This window comes from Leptosomus discolor, chromosome 1, assembly GCF_034619465.1.
Source record: "Leptosomus discolor isolate bLepDis1 chromosome 1, bLepDis1.hap2, whole genome shotgun sequence".
In the NCBI taxonomy this organism is placed as follows: Eukaryota; Metazoa; Chordata; class Aves; order Leptosomiformes; family Leptosomidae; genus Leptosomus; species Leptosomus discolor.
In genome coordinates, this window is record NC_141391.1 from 163,121,610 (window position 1) to 163,140,887 (window position 19,278).

The following is a 19,278-nucleotide window of genomic DNA, read 5'->3' on the forward strand; positions in this document are numbered from 1 at the left end:
CCATATACCAAAAAAAAACCAACCCCAAAACAAACTTCTGTAGAATACTGCATTTCTGTTTAAATTTGCTATTCTTTTCTGGTCCATTTAGGTTGCTGGTAATGTTCTAGCTTATCCTTAAAGACCTTTAAATGGGCTGAAATTTTCCTGCCTGAGAAACTAATTTCATACACTACACTCTGTTCTAGACACTCCCATGCTAGTCTCTGGATTTTCAAGATAAGATTAGCAATAGAGGTTTCTCCATAAGGAGCCTACTAATCTGGATCTTGTTCTTGCTTAGTTTGAGGTAACATGGGGTCAGCAAAGGCGTACTGCAAAGTGTTTTCTGTTTATTTCGGCTTTTAGTGAAAGAACATTTAAGGCTCTAAGCCTTGGCAGTGTTTTGCAATAAATCAAGCTCAAGGTACTTTCTGAAGAGCTTAGCCAAAAGTTTTGGGAGTTGTAATTTTTAACTGGTGGTACCTTAGTGTCAGATAGTAACTTTAATAAATCAAAACCACTCCATTTTTAAAAGGCGTTTATTTAATTTGAGTTGACATCAGTGAACACAAAATCCAAATCTCAAATATTGGGAGACATAGACAAGGAAAACCAGCTTCAAGCGGAGTTCTCTCCAGCAGAGGGGAGGAAAAAAAAAAAAAAAAAGGAAGGGGGGGAAAAAAAAAAATCTCATCAAGGTCACTTATCATTACAGGCTGATCAAGCCAGCTTGTGCTTCACTGGAAGGTGCAACTTCTTTATTTGGGATACACTTGTTTCTGAGAAAAAAAACCCATCAAGGTAAAGAACATGGAAAAGACTACAAAGAACCATAAATACATTTCTCAACCTACTTCTCACACTGGATAATTAAATAGGTTCCTAACCTATTGGGATTCCGATGCTGTGCATAATGCCTAGGAAGTATCATTAACATTACTTAGAGGATCTGATTTAAAATAAGCATCATGATAGAAAGACACAAAAAAGTATTCAGCAGGTCACATTAGCAGACATTACTTTAGCACTTGCCTACTTAGGAATATGGTAAGTGGATGCAGCTTCTTCTAGTGAAAAATATTTCACCTGCATTAAGGTTTGCATCAGTTTAACTACAAAAAGCTATTTGGACTAAAAGACACTGACACACATGCTCATTTAATATTGAAAACTAGAAGATTTTTGACCAAAGAGAGAAATTCTAGGACAGCTTTCCAGTATGAGTTGCTGCTAAGTGAGAGATCTAACACTTTCTAAAATGGTACTTGCTAGAATTATGAAGGGGAGTATATGACCCCATCACTTGCAACAGCAGGGGAGTGGTCTCTGCAACCCTGAAGGGTAATTCCAATTCTGTTTCTTTATGACTTCTTACCTTTAAACTATCGCTAAATTATACAACATTCTTAAACCACACTAAGGTTAATCACAAAAGGGAGCTGTGCCAACGTAATTAAACTACTTTACTATATTGATTCTGTTAGTAAAATTCTCTTGACAAAGAAATTGAGGGGAGAGGGGGGTAGTACTTCTTCCATTAAGCCAGATTCTGGCTCCGCGTCCATAAAGCAGGGGTCATGTTTCCTTAGTCACAAATGAAAAAATGTTCAGACCGCCTCAAGATAACGAGCTGAGGTTTCTCCATTCGAACAGACAATTCGAAACAAGCGTCGGTCTCTTCTTGGAAGAACCCGAAGGTCAGAACAGCAGAGGGTGCTCTAAGGCTGAACTGAGGTGCATCAGCTCAGCAACAAGGAGCATCCAGATGCGACACGAAGCTGTAGGTTATCTCAGGTTTTTAGGGGTTGTTTTTTGTTGGCGTTTTTGTTGGCGTTTTTTGTGGGTTTAGGGTGGGTTTTTGGTTGCTGAAGGAGTCATTTGAGACTGCTAAAAGCAGATGGCAAACAGTTAAATATTAGAATTTATCTATGTCAGTTTCCACATAACATCAAACAACAACATCAGAGGCATTCCCAAAACCTCTACAATTACTGTAATCCCCACCAGTGATCTATACCGCTCTGGGCATACATTAGCGACTGATTCATATTGAAGCTAAGATATAAAAAAAATCATATTTTAATGGCTAGAATCAAAATGTAGACTGGACTTGAATCCCATTATTACAAAAAAAAATAATAATCCTGAATCTAAACCCTAATGCACATTTCTGTTATCACACAGGAATGGAAACTTGAGCTCTTTGTTAAACATTAGTCATCTCTTAAATCTGGCAAACACTGGATAGCAAGGAGTAACCAGGTAACTGGAAGACAGAACGGATGTCTGTCTGCACCATATCCCTTTAGGCGAAGCACGCGTGGTGTAATCATCACACCAATTTAGAGAGACTCAGCCTAACACACGTTCTGATATTAATCCAGAACCTAAATTAGTGGTAGGCCACAACAGTGACTATGATCAGTCTGAGCCACAAAGATAACAATGATCAGTCTGAGCCTATTTAAATAATCATTAAGTCATTTTTATACAAACATGTCTAAAGACCCCAAATAAGAAGCGGATTTAAATTATTCTTTTTTACTTCATTTTGATCATGCACTTGAACTCTGTTCCTAAAGAAAGGTTGATTCACATTCATCATGCAAATGAAGGGGTAACTTACAGAATATTATGACAGCAATTAAATAGGGCCCATTACACACAATACATTAATTTCACAGCAAGGAATACTGCTTTGATTAAAATGACAGCATACAAAACCTGACGTTGAGTTCACCTGCATTTTAAACTTTCATTTAGTTTTTAATAGCCATTGGTGAATTACACAAAAAAATGCAGTATGAAGATGACAATCTTAGTATGTAGACTGGAAACTGTTTAAAATGCGCACACACCCCCCTCCCTTAAAGTTATTTCTCAATAGTTACATTTTAAAGTAAGCTGGAGCCATAACAAAAGTTAGGAAACAAAGCAGTCGGTGAATAATTGTTTTGCGTCTACCGCATCTTTGCTGTTTTAGTATAAATGCAGCCTGTGTGCCCTTGCAAGTTCATCTTAGTTCACAGAATGGATAAAGACAAAAAGCTGGGTTTTTCCGACTCTCTCTTTCTCAATCTGTAGTGTAACACTTGCTGCATAAAATGAATGAACAGAGTATTTTCAAAGCAGATAGAGAAAAAAATACTATTTTTAAAAGGTAAAATAATACTTCAACAAATACTTACTACGGGTTTTAATAGATTTCCAGCAGTTTCTTGTTTAAATTTAAAGTTGTCAGTAGAAATAGGTACTGCTCAACTAAGTGATTCTAATGAGTAGTCTTTATTGGAGGCTGTCATTCTTGACCAAAAAAAATAAAAAGCATCCTTTATATATTTAGTTTCAGTACAATCTTTTAACTCTAGTTTGGCTAACACAACAACACAATGATTTGATTACTCAATAGTTAATCACAGGGATAAAAGGCAGCAAAAGGTTATGTTCAAATCTTTCATGAATGGAATAACTCGGTAATGTGCAGCTTACAGTTGTGCACTCCTCACTCCGTGTCTTGTAACAGCCAACTCAGAACTTCATGCCGTTAGTGGCTCTGGCATAAAAGTTTCCATATTTAAAACTGACTTCAGGAACATCCCATTTGCTGCTTCGGAAAGAATTCCCACTGCACGATGACGATGAAGCCCACATAACTTTGTTCAGTCTTTGGATCACATGCAAGATTCTGGTTAAAAGCCAGTGAAGAGTCACTTTATCACTACTCAGAATATACACATCTCAGGGAACTGTACCAGCATCCAGGGAACTCTTTACACTCCCCAGGAACTTGCTACTTAGATACAAAAGATTACATTTCCAAATGCCATAGATTCCAAACTGAAATCAAAAGTTCTATTTTTAAAGTGGTGATGATGCAAACTATAAAGCTAGGAATGTCTTCCCCTCACCTCCATCCAAAACCAAAATCCTGATTGTGTTGATTCAAGAACACATTGCAATCTTGAAATTCCAAGTCACGGGGCGGGGGGGGGGACGACACACACAAAATCAGTATTTTGAGTTCTACTATTCAAACAAAATGAAATGCCAAACGCTAAAGGAAAAAACTCACAACTAGAAAAACTAGGAAATTAAAACATCAGTAAGGAAAAAAATCCTACTAACAGGAAAGGACAAGATTAAGTTAGAAGGCATTTTAGTCCATGAATGAGAGGTTATTCTTATGAGTGCCAAAAGCCAGCACTGAATTTAAACTATTTAAAACAGTAAAGAGAGAAAAACAACCACAAAAACTGCAGCTCTGACATTTGTCACTCCTGAAAGAGCCGAAGAGGGGGACTCCTCCCTCCTATGAATACACAGACATGCTGTTCCCTTTCTTCCCATTAAAAGTAGTTTAGCGGCTGACATCCCTAAAGCACTTCAACTTAAATACTTTGAAGATGGAAGAGAAAGTGCCTAGGAGCTGTGTTTTGAAAGAAAGAATGAATGGGATCAGCATCAGTTTGTCCTATAATGATTGTCCTAATCAGCTAAAGTAGCTCAAAAATGCAGCTTTTCCCCTGAAAAACGAGTGAAGTTTTACATTTGATTCAAGATGACAATATTTTTTAGCTGAAATGATTGTTCTTTTTTTCAGAACCAGTTGGGTAAAAAGCAAATCAGACCAGAGAAGTCAAGTTTTATCCATTATTAGAGAACTGAATTATTTCTATGCTCATTTACAGTTTAGAACAACCTGCTTCTGGTTTGCATACCTGGCTTGATCTCTAATAGATTCTAAGATATTTTTTTCAGCAGGCCAATGGAACAACATATCAAAGCCCAAAGACGCTATCCAATAGATCACTATGTTGAAAAGATCTTAATTTTTTTCAGTATACTCACAGAAAGAAAATAAGAGTACGCAAAGACAATTACTAACATGCAACTTACACCAAGACAGCACAAACCACAGTATAGTGCACAGAAACCAAACCAATGCTACCCAGAACAGAAGGTTATAAGTAATAAAAAAAAATATAGGAGAAATGGAATTGATTAACAAAAGTAGCCATTTGGCCAAGTGCTAACATCCATTAATTCTGGCAATTAATTCTGGCATTAATTGTCAGACTCTAAGTGACCGTAAGTGGTCGTAACTCTCATCGATCCATGCAAAACATCTGCAAAAAAACGATGTGAAACTTAGGGTTTATCTATTTGGCTGACTGCACCTCTGTATGTGTACTGCACACACATTTCTGCCCAGCCACCTGCTAGAAGTCACAAAAAGAAATTTGTGAATGATAATAACTAAAGTTTTAAAAAAGTGACATTATCTTTGAAAGTTTGTATTTTCCATTTAAGCACAAAATCTGTATACAGAGGCCAGCAGCATGCTCAAGATTCCTGAGATTTCTGTAACCTGCATGAGTCCCTCATATGGCTGTTCAAAAACAGTTTTAAGTATTACTGGATTGTAGATTGTGTCAAAAAAAAAAAAAAAAAAAAAAAAAGTATTCTTATAGCACTCTTCCCTTGTCATAAAAAAAAAAAAAAGAAAATAATATTCATAACTCATTCTTTCAGTGGGTCAAGGAGTCTGTTACAGAACAAAGCCAGGTCACATCAACAAACCATTCAGTCCATATCTTGACTGAACAGTGACCAACAGCAAAAGAATTTGCAAGATCTCCATATGGGATAATTAGGTAGTGACATGAAAAAACACAAAGGCTTCAAGGAAACGAAAAAAAGGGGTGACATAGTGAGATTAGGTTGAAGTAGATAATGAGAAGGAAACTGCAAGCTTTTGGAATCAGCAAATAAATATAAAGAAAAGAAGTGAGTCAGAAGCTGAGAGAGTCAAGGCAGTAAAAAGGACCAAGTGACTCCTGGAGAAAAACACTCATGAGGGAGCTCGGTATAGAACAGCACATGAGCTTCATTTTCAACAGAATGAAAACATGCAAACTGGCACAGGGCTGTTTCCAAAACTGTATTTTGAATATGAAATGTAGAATTTTGCCTCACTGCGTATGACCACTTTTTCAGTGACTGAGTCAGTAATACCACGGCTCTCCAAACAAGTTCAGTAGTCTAATAAGATGTCAAATACAGCAGTTAAGTTACTGCTCTTATTTTCGTGATTTTTTTCTGGTTGTACTGCCTTCTTGAAATGTCTTTTCAGCCGATTTTCACTTTTACTTTTTCCTCCTCAGCTGTCATCACTTATGTTGATTTTTCACTCTTCCCTTTTTCAGTTTGACAGCTGTTTTTAATTTTTTCTGGTTAATACAACGTGTACCTCACTAGTTGTATTGTTCCTGTTTCACTTAAGTTTTGTTCTGAAGAAATAGTCCGTCCCTGCTTAAGCTATTCTGCTCTCAGAATAGTAAAGTTGTATTCGCCCCCTCAGTTCTTTCTCTAAAATACTAAGAATGTTTTCTCATCTTTAAGTATCAAAGGTGGTTTTTATGTGCCTACCAACATGGAACACAAACATTATTTCCTATGTCAACTACGGCTTCAGACACTGTTACTTCTCAAGTGGACTCCCATTAGTGCCCAAGCATTAAATAAACACAGTCGTATGACCTGTATGCTTTAAAAAGGTTTGGTCTACAGAATGCAAGCTGTGTGAGGTCTATCAGGACAATTTATTTACCCAGCTCTCACCATGATTCTCCTACTTCTTCAATGGCTATTCAGAAACCTTGATGAGTTGACTGGGACAACTGTTTCCAGCTTCCATCTTTCCAGCAAGGCTTCTGGAGATGAACATCAGGACCAAGAAGCTTTGAGAAGTTAAATCTTTCCTCATTAGATGATTCTAGCTCTCAACAGAAAGGAGATCCAATTTCAGTCCCTAAAAAGTCTCAAGCAGTCTGCCCAACAGACAACTTAATTACCTCACTAAGCTAAATAACAGTAGCAGCCAACAGCAGCTGAAGTCACTAAATATCAAATTTTTTTAGGAAAAAAAAAGTTGAACAATTTGGTCTCAGTATCAAGTAGCCATTTTCCTTTTCTAGAAGCTACACTTCCATTATTCAAGACTGATCGTTAAAACTTACTATGCCCATGGTTCCATCCTGTTGTCATACTTAATTTCCCCACCAGTCTCGTGAATCCATTTATGCAAACATTTGCCTGCTTTTTACTTAATACTTTTCCAGCAGTGGCTGATCCAGGAGAAAAGAGAGTTGCCACTGATGGAAGAGGTGCAATAAATCTGTATCCCTCATTAGGTAAGCTAAGCTTGCCAGGAAATTGCCTCAACATTGCAGAACACCACTGCACAATCTAGGACTAGGGTTAGCTGACTTAAGGGAAAGCTACATAAAAGTACTCTTTAGTGGGAGAAACTCTCACCATAAGAATTAAATGCAAGCCTCAGGAGTTTTCATAATTTGGAAGAAATACAGCCACAAATAAAGTTTTGAAAAAAGTGATACTAATATGAAGGCTGTTTCCTTAATAACAAAGTATTAGTTTATTCTGTGAGTTTCCTGGAATATCACACACAAATTCAGTTATAAGAACCCTGAAACGTAAATTCCATGGCCCCTTCTTGTCTGCAAAAAAAATTACCATAATTAGAAAACCTATCAGAAGTGAAGGACATTGAGGCAAAGATCTTTTTCAGGCCTTTACGTAACAACTGCCCTATGAAGAAAAAAAAAAATTCTTTACAACAAAGACAGATTAAATACTGCCTTGCTATACACACCCTGTTTGATAAAACACCTTGCTAGTGTCTAAAACCTACCTCCAAAATTCACAGACTGCAAGTGTATGACTAGGCGAACAATGTATTGTCCAAACGCCCTCCTGAATTGAGACAAAACCTATGTATTCCATTAAAAACATAGCCCTGACATAACACCTCTCTTGCCTTTCCTATCTACACAGGAGGTGGGAAAAAAAAGGGGGTTGGTTCTGTAACGAAGAATACAACTGTATGTCAGAACTATAAAACAGAGGTCATACAGGATCTTTATAGACATACACAATCTTCACAGATATTTTACAAAACACAGGACTCTAAGTTAGGGAAATCAATGTCACAAATTCAGAAAAACACTCCAGCCATTTCTGAAAAAATTATTCTGAAAAAAAAAATCTATATTAAACTATAAAGTTATTGTTTTACTTGTCTCTTTTCAAGTCACTACTTAAGGAAAAGAAAAGGCATTTAACTTTCAGAAACAAGTCTGTCTTGACGCTTTTGGTATTACGTATGTGAGGCTTTTCAGGCAATGCTGTACAAGAGATTAAGAGCACACAAATGCAAACCCAAACTCCTAGGCTACTACTAGTTTGTGGCCAGATCTTTCCAAGGTTACAGTCAGTCTCTGTTCCCATCCATAGAACAGAGGTCATTCATATCTATACATATTGTTAAGTTTCATGACTACAGAATGTTCTAAAGCCTCAGATAAAAATACCCCACAGAAGAACACCATACTGCCGTTAACAGATAATTCTCACTCTAGCATGTCTTACAGGTCAGGAAAGCTACTCTGTACATATCTAACAGGTAAGCATGGTATCACAAAAAGATCATAGTATATAGAACAGAATCATATAAACACAATACCATTTTCATTCTCAAAGAAAAGTGTCTTTCAAGATATAAAACACGTATTGGGAGGTTTCAAAGCAGGAATGTTGGGGTTTTTTTTCCCAAAATAGGCAATTCAAAATCTCTCCAAAGTACCAAGAATATGTTTCATCGAAAAATAAACAACAGCAAAACTACATAAATCAGCCAACAGCTAAACAGAGTAAATATCTTTAGAACAAGTCCTAGATTTAACTGGGATTTTCTAATCTTTGTGAGGCACTGAAATTTAACACTGGGGACCAACAATGAAGAACAGAAAGATAAATTTTATCTCTGATGAAGCTCTGAAGTGATCAGTATTTAACATCCAACTAGTATCCATCTGCAACCTGAACATGAAGTTACCACAGCTCTCTAATTTGTTCTTTACCCAAAGTCACACAGCCTCCTGGCACTCCCTATATAGTTCAGCGACCATGATTCACTAGCAAAAAAACCCATGGGATATGTTTGGGGTGATACCTGATTGGAGTGTTGTCATCTGCATTTCTGGTTCCAGCAGTGTCATGTTGATCCTTTTCTTAACAGTTACAATCCCTTAAAGGCCTCTCTTTAGCTATAGACAGGTAGGTATAGATTTTAAAAAAATAAATACAAAAAATCCAAGAGGACCTCTGAACTTTAGTCTCGTTCAAAACTTGCAAGAAATTCTCATCCTTCTATGATGAAAACTGTGCCTACTGAGAAAACTCAGTCTTTCAACATGCAGTTCTCTGCTTATTCACTACAGGCAAGTTGGAACAGCCCAGAATCAAATTACGGCTAGGAGAAAAATGAATACTCAAAGGGGAACGCAAGATGTGTAGTTTGCAAAAGTAAGGTCCGCCCTCAATGCTCTGTAAGTAACAGGGAGGGGGGAGGAAGGGGTCAGAGACACTACAACTGGCAGTTTTTTCCCCTTTTAAAAGAGGATGACGTCTTGGGTAGACTTTCAATCCCCTAAGGGGCTCTGCTGATGAGGCAATTTCATTCCAAGGACAAGGAGACCCAGTGTTAACATAAACATGCAGACATCCTCAGCTTTGAAACAACATGGCCAAAACCATATACATCCTGCTGATAGATCAGTCACTTTTCTTCGGCCTTTACCAGTCCTTTTTCTTAATAATTGCGCTATTCCCCTATCCCTATCAAGTCCTCTTACTGACCACTAAACATGAGCTACTGTAACTTCTTCCAAATAGATGGTAGTGTCTGTTTCTTAAAAACAAACAAACAAACCCTTTCTTCTTCAGACTTTTCCCCTTGTGGATAACACCCTCCATCCAACCTGACTAGAGGTTTAAAAAAAAAAAAAAAAGCCTTCTCTCCCACATCCAGATGATTAGTTTCAAATTATTTGGGATAGTGGACAAGACTTTTATAGTCAAATATTTCTTGAGTAAAAGATAAAAATAGAATTAAGTCTTTCCTCACTAGATGATTCTAGCTCTCAACAGAAAGGAAATTCAATTTCGGTCTCTAAAGAGTCTCAAGTAATTTGCCCAACAGATAATTTAATTATCTTAACAAACTAATTCCAATGCTTCTGTCCCCAGAGTAGCTTTCCCTTATTCCCCTTCTTTCGCCAAGGCTCACCGTCATTTCTCATTAGGTCATCTAAGTAAGTAACTGCATATATTTGCACCAAGCACGAAAGTATATTGAACTCTGTATCAAAGATACAGACCAATTTTTAGATTTAAAATCCCTTTGTAGCAAGTCAGAATCCCTCTCCTACCACAACAGTATTCATGAAGATGAGTAACTGGGTGTGCAAAACTGCTTTAGCACTGTCTTCTGACCCCTCCACTCTTAAATAACTTCAGGGCTTCTCTAGCACTCAGATGCAAGAACTCCCCAACAGCTGCTTGACAGCTGAAAGAAGAGCACGACAGGTTTTAGCAACATATCTTCCTTCCCCCACACAAACACATCTGGGGCTTCAAAGGAGGCAGCAGAAACTCATTTGGCAGCTTTAAACAATACAGGAAAATCCCTTATAGTGATGATATTTTGGTATTTATCTGATTTCCATACTCCTCTACATCAGTATGTGTTGTAAAAGGACAAGAATCAGCTCATTTGGGCTTCTCTCATATTCAAATGCCACCTATTCAGTCCTAGATTTGCAGCCAGACTAGGCAAAAATTGCAGGCCTAAATGTTCATTCGTGCTGTGCAATCCTTATGGAAAGGAACCGCAGTGGTGCACTGTATCCCAAGAATTTAGAGACTCTAGTGACAGAAAAAGTCACTTTAACACCCACCCTGAATATCCATATTCATCACAAATAAAGGAAATGATCAATTTTCAGCGGAATGTGTGCTTATTTTTGTGGTGATACGTGAAAATATAAGGGGAAGCAGTACAAGCAAAGTCGAAAGGAAATCTTTCCTACAGTGTCCAGGAAGATCACTTAACTCCCTGAAGTATATACTCATGCACTGTCAGTGACCATGAACAGATAGATGAAATTTAAATCGTTAACCAGGACGTTGCTTATTTGACCATCAAGGAAGATGAAGACTGCACTACCAAACGTCTTCAGACAGAGATTCCTTCATTATGCTTTGTGGTAATGTATTGATTGTGGCAGAGGGAGAGTTACAGCCTGCAGAAGTGGCTGGTACTATCTCCAATATAAATGAATTATAAAAAAGTTGAAATTTTCATGACAAAAGCCACGCATTACAGAGGCAGGCTATCACCCAAAGCTAGGATTCAGTTTGCTAAGTACTAGCAGCAATCGACTACTGCGAAATGGTGCAATCTTTCTTGCTTGAAGCAGCCACTTACTGCTTAAGTAGAACAGATTGAGAACCCTGCTGAATGGCATTCACCCTTTAAAGAACCAGACTTCCTTTCCTCATTACTAACTACCCTTAATACTTAAAACAGCAAAACCAGCAACAGAAGTCCTTACACAGACAAAATAGCTGCCCAGATCCAGGTCTGACTTGTTTTGCAAGCAGTTTAAATTCATGAAAAAGGAATGTTTTTTAAATAGCTATCAAATTATATGTCTAATGTTCATCCATCAACCCTGAACCTTGAAACCTCAAAGGCAAACTAAAATAAGAGAGAAACTGGAAAGGAGAAACAGAAGGGAGAGGAATATTACAAACCAGTGAATGGAGAAGGGCATTAATCGTGTTAACTTGATCAGGAACAAACAAAAACTGTGTTGAGCGCTAACTTGTTAAAGCCACCACATTAAAGCTGCCTTTGGCATTACTCCTTCCAGCTCAACTATTCCCCCATCACTATTTAAATGTTTGTTTTAAATATTTCAAGAGATTACCACTTCTCAGCTGTTTAGTAGCTCCCATCAGTAACAGGCAAGTCATTTCTATCATGCTCTGAATCTCATAGCTCTATCAGAAACTTTCAGACAGCATGCTAAATTTATAGTCTCCTGGGACATAAAGTCTCTTAACACAAATCTATCCAAGACATACTAGTTGTTTTTATTCTAACAACCATTCCCCTTACTCACACACAAGAGAAAACAGCAAGCCTCACTGGAATGTGTGCGAAGGACAGATCAGAGAAAGCTATATATCTCCTGTCTTGGTCCTTTTGTTACAATACAGACTTAATCTTCTTCATATGTAAGTCCTGGATGAGGCAGTAACCACCACTTGGTAATTAAATTTGACTTTGAGTCACACTATTCCAGAAGTCAGATATACACTGGGAAAAAAGAAAAAAAAAAAAAAAAAAAGGGGGAAAAAAAAAAAAAAAAACAACACACCAAAAAACACAACCAACCCTGAGAAAATAATTTCAGAATAGTCCTGTCTTTTTAAATCCCTTTCTCGGGACAAAATATCACCCTTGTTGATAAGCAAACACGCCTAACTTCTTAAATGAGTTCACAAGTCACAATATTCACTTTTTAAAAGGACAGTTTATGACATGATTTTAAGAAAACATTATCAATGTTTTTAAAGTCACAGTAGCAAAAAGACAGCTAGAAAATCTGCAAAACCACCGTGGTAAGTTACATTTGACATAAATCCTGAATCTGATTTCATTCAATGTAATGACAATCCAGGATGGGAAAGGGAAAGAAGGGGAGAGAGACAGGAATGTATAACCTCATAAAAGAATTATAGGAGCAATCACCTACACAATTCTTTAAAATAAAATGAGGTGCCCTAATAAACATTTAAAATAATACTCCTGCCTTTTAACAGTAAATGGGCATAGGCACACAGGCACAAAATTAGCTCCTTAAAACTATTTTAAAAGAAGTTCAACTCTGCAATTTTTAAGTGAGTATAATCACCAACAGCTTACGTGGCAACAATTAATGCCATGCTTTGTACAGCACTCTGTCTTTACAGTAACAGGAGTACCTTCTGATACCTAAAGCACATGCCTGTTATATGACTTGGAGTCATACTGAAATTCCACACATTCCAAATAGTCTCCTTCCCCCCAGCACATATGGTACTTTGTAGAAGGCGAGCATCCCAGATCAAGTAAACCCCCAAAACTGACAAGCTGGTACAAGTTCTGTCCAAACTTGTAATCATAAAATACAACAGTTCATTCAAAAGAATGTTACCTCATCTTAAAACAAGCCTACAGTGAGAAGAAACCAGGACTGTCGTAGGCTTCTAACACAGTTTTTCATGACCTCTGGACAAAGATAACCATGAATATATCTGGGGAAAATGGGTAAATAGAGAGGGTCAATAAGCTAGTGAAGGAATTATTGTAATTTCAAATGAAAGTTAAATAGAAGGACAATTTTGACCAGAAATTATCAAACAGCATAGGATTTGTATATTCATCACCTATTTCTCTTTTTTGTAACCACATTCATCAGGGACTTGCACTAACCTTTCCCTAAGGGTTGGGAAAGTTATCCTGGCATCTTAGTACAGGTGACTGAGAAAAATCAAGATACACTGAAGAGCTTTGGATGACTCTGTAATGACCTTTTTCTGGCTTGTGTGGCAATGAGTGAGTCAGTCACAGGTAATCTCTCGTAGTTAAAGAAAGTTGAGGCCTCAATGAACATGAGTAAAAAAAGGAGAAGGAATGTGAATTTGGGGTAGAAAATTCACTGTAAAGCACAAAGACAAATTAAATATCTACACTTTAAATGTTCCGTTATGTTTGGTGTCTAAATAGAATCTAATTAATTGTGTCAAAATATTTTACTAACACCTTAGCACATAAGGTTTCCTTCCACTGAAGTGACAAGAAATTGTTTCCTATCTATCTGATACGTTCCAATACTTCACACATACCCTTAATAGCTTTTATTGCATTTTACGTTAGTGTAACTTAATAACAACTATTCAGTCAAGACGCTTAAGATCTTTACACCCATCAATCTATGTGCACACACCTACAAAGATGAAGTGTAGCTGTGATAAGCGACAACAACATGAAGAGGAGTCTGGGTCTGAAACAAAACAAAACCAACAAGAAAACCCACAGAAACTGTCTCTTGCTGCTCTTCAGTTCTCTACAAGGAGAAAAAAACCCCATGAATCTGCTGTCCTAGGACATATGGCAGCATGTACATACAGGACTGTGCTCCCAGTTCTCCCACGGGATACATAATTCCATGATGCTTCACATACCAAAGACATTTTTATTTTAACTCAGCTAATAGTTTGTGTTCCAGAAGCAGAGCCTGAAGTAACAAATTCAGCACAAATCCATGTAGTATTTTCTACAGACACCTACAGATAAACAAAGTCTTCTGTAAGCAAGTTACACAAAGGGTTAACCCATTCGAAGCCTCAGCATAAGTAGTTAGTTCAGCTGTGAGTCAGCAATGCCTGTCTAGAACTGCAAACAGGAGACCCTTTGACACAGATAGGCAGCTTCCAGCAAGTCTCTTATTTACCATCTCCTCCCCTCCCACTGCCACTCAGCTTGAATCTTCCTCATACCTTGAATTTGGCAAGTTGTCACAGAAGCAGTTTCACTGCACAAGATATGCTTCCGCAACCACTTTGGATTGCTCAAATGTTTGAGCAGATTGCCATCTCAACTGGCAGACCATCTCCAAAGGTTTTTTAACACGTTTGAAGCCAAATGCACAACAACAAAGATTTAAAAAAGGAGCTTTAACAAGCTCAACAGCCTTCAACAGCTGTGCAACCTCTACCCCAAGATAACTGAAAAGTTCCCATTTGAGGGAACAAGTTTATTAATTCAAACTGCATCAGCTATGTTTCTCAACAGCTCACTAAGCCAAGTCTCCTTTTAGGCTGTGACAGTTTGCAGATAACCATATTTCAACAGCACTTTTCAGTCCCACAATGATGAATGTACACACAAACAACACATAACAACACACTGCAGCCTCGGAGAAAAGAGATAAGGAATAGTCAGGTAGCCTAGATCAGGGACTTTGGACTTTATGCCTTGTCTGAAAAGCTGCACCTCCAGCAGTAAAATTCCCACTATTGTGCTGAGACCTGATAGAGAATCAGCTCTGAAGAGACCCACCTAATGAGTCATTTCCGGGAATATCCTCATTTTCTTTGGCAAAAGGTACGGGCAGAGGTGTTCCTTTTCAAATACTTTTTAAACCCAACTCTATATTACCTGTTTCAATCATGCAGGTTTGCAGCCCACAGTGACACAGCTTCAAGGGTGAGGCCATGAAAATAAAATTATTCTGATAGGGGAAAAACCATCTATTTGTGTAAAATATTCCCAAGATACCAATTTTTAAACCTATCCAAACAACTGAATCATATAAAGACTCTCATTTCTGTAACAGAAAATCCTTTCCTCTGACCATAACAAATGCTGTTGTGTCCTGCTTGTATCCATTCAAAGTGCTGCTACAAGTTTCATTTTCCTAAAAAGGTACTCTTGCCTCTTCCCAACACTAGCATCCCTTTCCCTGCAGCATCAAGAATAAACTGCTTCTTCCCAATTCAGGACCCTTAATCATACCTTATTCACCACAAAGAGAAGAACCTGCCTCCAGTAAATCCACAATGTCACCTTCAGATAGCCAGCCGTCAGGTTTTGGAAACAAAGGTTCACATGCTTTTCCCATGCTGTCTTCAAGCCCTCTACCAGTTTCAAAACTATCTCAGCTAAATTTCATTTGAAATCTCTCCTTGCCTTCATAACTATAAAATGCCCGAATTCACCCCTAGTTGAGATGTGTTGAGACCACAGTCTACCATGCTGACTAATATTCCAATTTCTTCTCTTTTATTTACCACTACCACCTTTATCTCCATCTGTTGTCTTTTATCTTATACTTAGAGGACTGTGAACATTAAGGATTAGAAGGTTTTTGTTCTGTTTTTCCGGTTCCTAGCTTCTGCATTTTTAAGGCCTGTAAACATGACTGTAATCACAGAATGATGGTATAATGTATATGAATGAGGAAACTCTTTTCATCCTCTTAAAAACCAGTATTTTGGGTTGAAGTTAACTAATTCTTCCTACTAGTAAAACACTGATACACTGTTCAGAGAAGGGCATGCTCAGTTTTTGGAGGTAAAGAACCAGGTGTGCCAGGTGAGGTATCCCTCCAATCCAAATTACTGTCCTACAGTTCACGTACTCTAAATCACTTTACCATAAGCATTATGTTCTGGCTATAAAGCTGCTCCAAAGGTACCCAGCATTTCTAATATTCTGTGCCATGCAACTCTATGTAATGTATATAATGCAACATAGGCAAAATGCTGCAAGGCACCCAGAACTCAACCATGCTCAAATCCATAGTATCTTGCAGGTAAAGTGGATAGCAAGAATTCAGACTCCAGCAAGACCTTCATATTGCCAAGAGCCACCAACATATACCCCAGAAGGTGGAGTGAAGGGAGACCACCAAGAGGAATTCACAAACAGAAGCCACCAGTTATCAAGTGGTTTCATCAGTCTCTCTCAGGATGGGGCTGAACGTGCAAAGGCTTTCATGGCAGCCTGGTGATCTTCAGCTTCAGACAGTTAACATTCTTCCAAAACCAGGAATTCTGGTCACCAAGTGACCTTGTATTTTGCCACTCCACTGTCACCCACCAAACAGTTAGAGGGATTGACACCATAGCTGTCCGTAAGCTACCCACTACTTGAGAAACATAGGCAGGTCATTCTCACTCTAGAATTAGAAGGCCTACTGGGATATTTCATTTTTAACTCTAGATCTTGTTCCTCCTTCTAACAAGCCTGACAGAACCTTTCAGACATTTGCTGTGAGAAAGTTACTCAACCTTGGTAAGTGCAGACCAAGGTGGTAAAGAAAAATATACAGATGGCTATAGTCTGAAGGTGAGCTAATACTTCCTTTGACTGACTGTCTCAGCTTTGCGCAACTTCTAGTGACCACAAAGCACGTGGAAGTTGTTTCTGGTATTCACCTAAAATAATAACCTAAGCATTTATCACTGGAGCTCTCTGGAACTTCCACAGCCAGTAACATCAGTCCTTCCCATCAAACAGTGTAAATCAGTTTCATCAACTCTAGATTTTTAGTTCTTCATACGAATAAAACATTGTAAAAAGCAGTAAGCAGCAGCCCTGTCATCAGAACACGTACCATGACAACCTCACAGTACTTCTTTGCTGCAGACACGCTACATGAGACACGAGTGCACTGTACCACTTACCATTCTTCCTTTCACTGAGCGGAGGAAGGTTGGGGTTTCGGCCATGATGGAGGTTGAGGGTCAGCTCGGGCTGCAAGGAGAGCTCCTGCAGCTCATTGGCAACAGCTTCGCTCTGAGGGCTGGGGGCCGCCGAAAGTGACACCAGCACCGGCTCATCATCATTTTCGCCAGCCCCTCCTCCGTCCAGCCCATTTCCAGCAATGACGGAAGGGGGCAGGCACACCACACCGGAGAAATCCACTTTGGCTTTCGTGATGGCAACCTACAAGACAAACCAGAAAAAAAACCAAACTGTAAACCTCACATGTGAGTCTTAACCCTTATGTCCAGTTCACCATGGCATCTCCATATTCTAGAGAAACACGTTCTTTAGCACAGTGTTTTCATTATCATCAATTCAAATCCAACTAGTGATTGAAACGCTAAACTCAGCAGTTTCTAAACTTGCATAAACCCCCAACAGCATCACCGCAGAAACTACTGATGAAACTACAGATTAGTATAATTTTCTCAAAAAGTATGAGAACATTCTCAACTTTTGGTACTTCAGGAACCCAATTTTGAGAAGACACAGACTGAGTTGTTCAAGTGAAGTCAGCCTATCTAGAACCTTGCTGAACTCTTGATTTCTGTCGTTTTATACCAACAATAGTGTTTTAACAGGACAACTGTCAATTTGAAATCCAGCCAGGTAAACTAATCCTTCATAATAAACCTGGAAGTACAGCTGAGTACAACAAATGAGGAGTTTCAAATAAAACCAACTGCACTTTTTAAAAAATAATCCTCTTGCTCCATTCTTTCTTCCCCATTCACTATCAGTGAAAATGAATGCCACAAAAATATTCCACAAAAAAGCTTTCCTGTCTAAAATCTCAGCTACAGTAACCAAAACATGCAATATATAAAGGGCTTTAATGAAATAAGCAATTTTTAAATGTCTCATGATATTTCCGTAATTCTTCAAATAAGTATTTGAAAGCCACCACTACGTTAAAATCAAAATTCTTTTATGATCAGTAATTTAAAGAGAAACAAACCAGCTGGAAATCTCCAGTGAAATGGTTACTGTGCCAACATTTAAACAGTAATGGACATTATAGAAGGCAAATCATATTTGTTTCTGATTAATGAAGATAGAAGTCTCCTGCTTCTTAGTATGCCGCTGTTTCAACCAGTCTAAACTCAGAGGACTGCCACTACATAACTCTGCTGCACTGTAGTAATTTATCAAGCAAAAGGTATTTCCAGAGGCTAACGTTCAGCTTCAAAAAGATGCAGGTAAAACAAGCTGCAAAGAAGCAAAGTAAAACCCATCAGGATAATCCTCCAGAATCAATCAGAAAGCACAAACTTCTGAGTAACGTTTTTAACAATACAAGGTTTTTTTTAAGTATTCCCCACTTAACATTCATAATTAACCGGAATGAGCATGACAACATCAACACCTTAATAGCTGATTAAGTAGCTCAAATAGTCATTTTCACCACTTCCCTTCCAGTTTTAACTTGAGTTGATTAGAAACATTTGCTCTGTAACACCCAGAACACAAAGTTGCAAGCGGTAGTACATTTGTTTCAAAAATTCATTCAGTGTATATTCAAGGGAACAATAAGATTTTACTGGTAATGAATACACGCTATTTCATCCATGTTGTCATACATTCATTCCCAGGACCCTATGTCACGATCTGAAAAGAAGCAAAGAAAAGAAGGGTGGAGGGAAAAAAAGAAAACAACAAAAACCACCAACCAAAGCTGGTGCTTGTTACAACAAAACAAATGAGACTGAGTCAAACCTTACTGCCATATGAAGTATTTGCTTTTACTTCAGTTACAATGTGGCTAGAAAGAGCCTACCCCCTCCTTGATATATTTCCTGTCCAAAGCAAACATCGCTCATATCCATTTGAGACCAAAATGTAAGGTAATCCACAAAAAGAAAAAATTGGGATTGTGCCCTTCTCTTTACAGTGGCTACAGAAAGCCTGGAAATACACACCCTTAAAATAACAGAGTTTGGTAAGCTACAACAATCCTTGCAAAGGTTGGAAAGAGTTAAATCATGACCAATATAATTGGCATCAGGCCCTGTCCCTGTAGGATGGGAGGCCTGTGGAAAGGGGCTAAAAGG

The 19,278-nt window shown here is 38.1% G+C and overlaps 1 long non-coding RNA gene across 1 annotated transcript; it reads right to left on the reverse strand.

The window, feature by feature from the left end:
- Positions 1-503: 503 nt before the first annotated feature.
- Positions 504-17,185, reverse strand: LOC147416341 (uncharacterized). Its single transcript, XR_015184055.1, has 2 exons — positions 17,146-17,185; positions 504-1,869 (listed from the first exon to the last, which is right to left on the reverse strand). It is a non-coding gene; the product is annotated as an uncharacterized LOC147416341 (long non-coding RNA).
- Between the last annotated feature and the right edge of the window lie 2,093 nt (positions 17,186-19,278).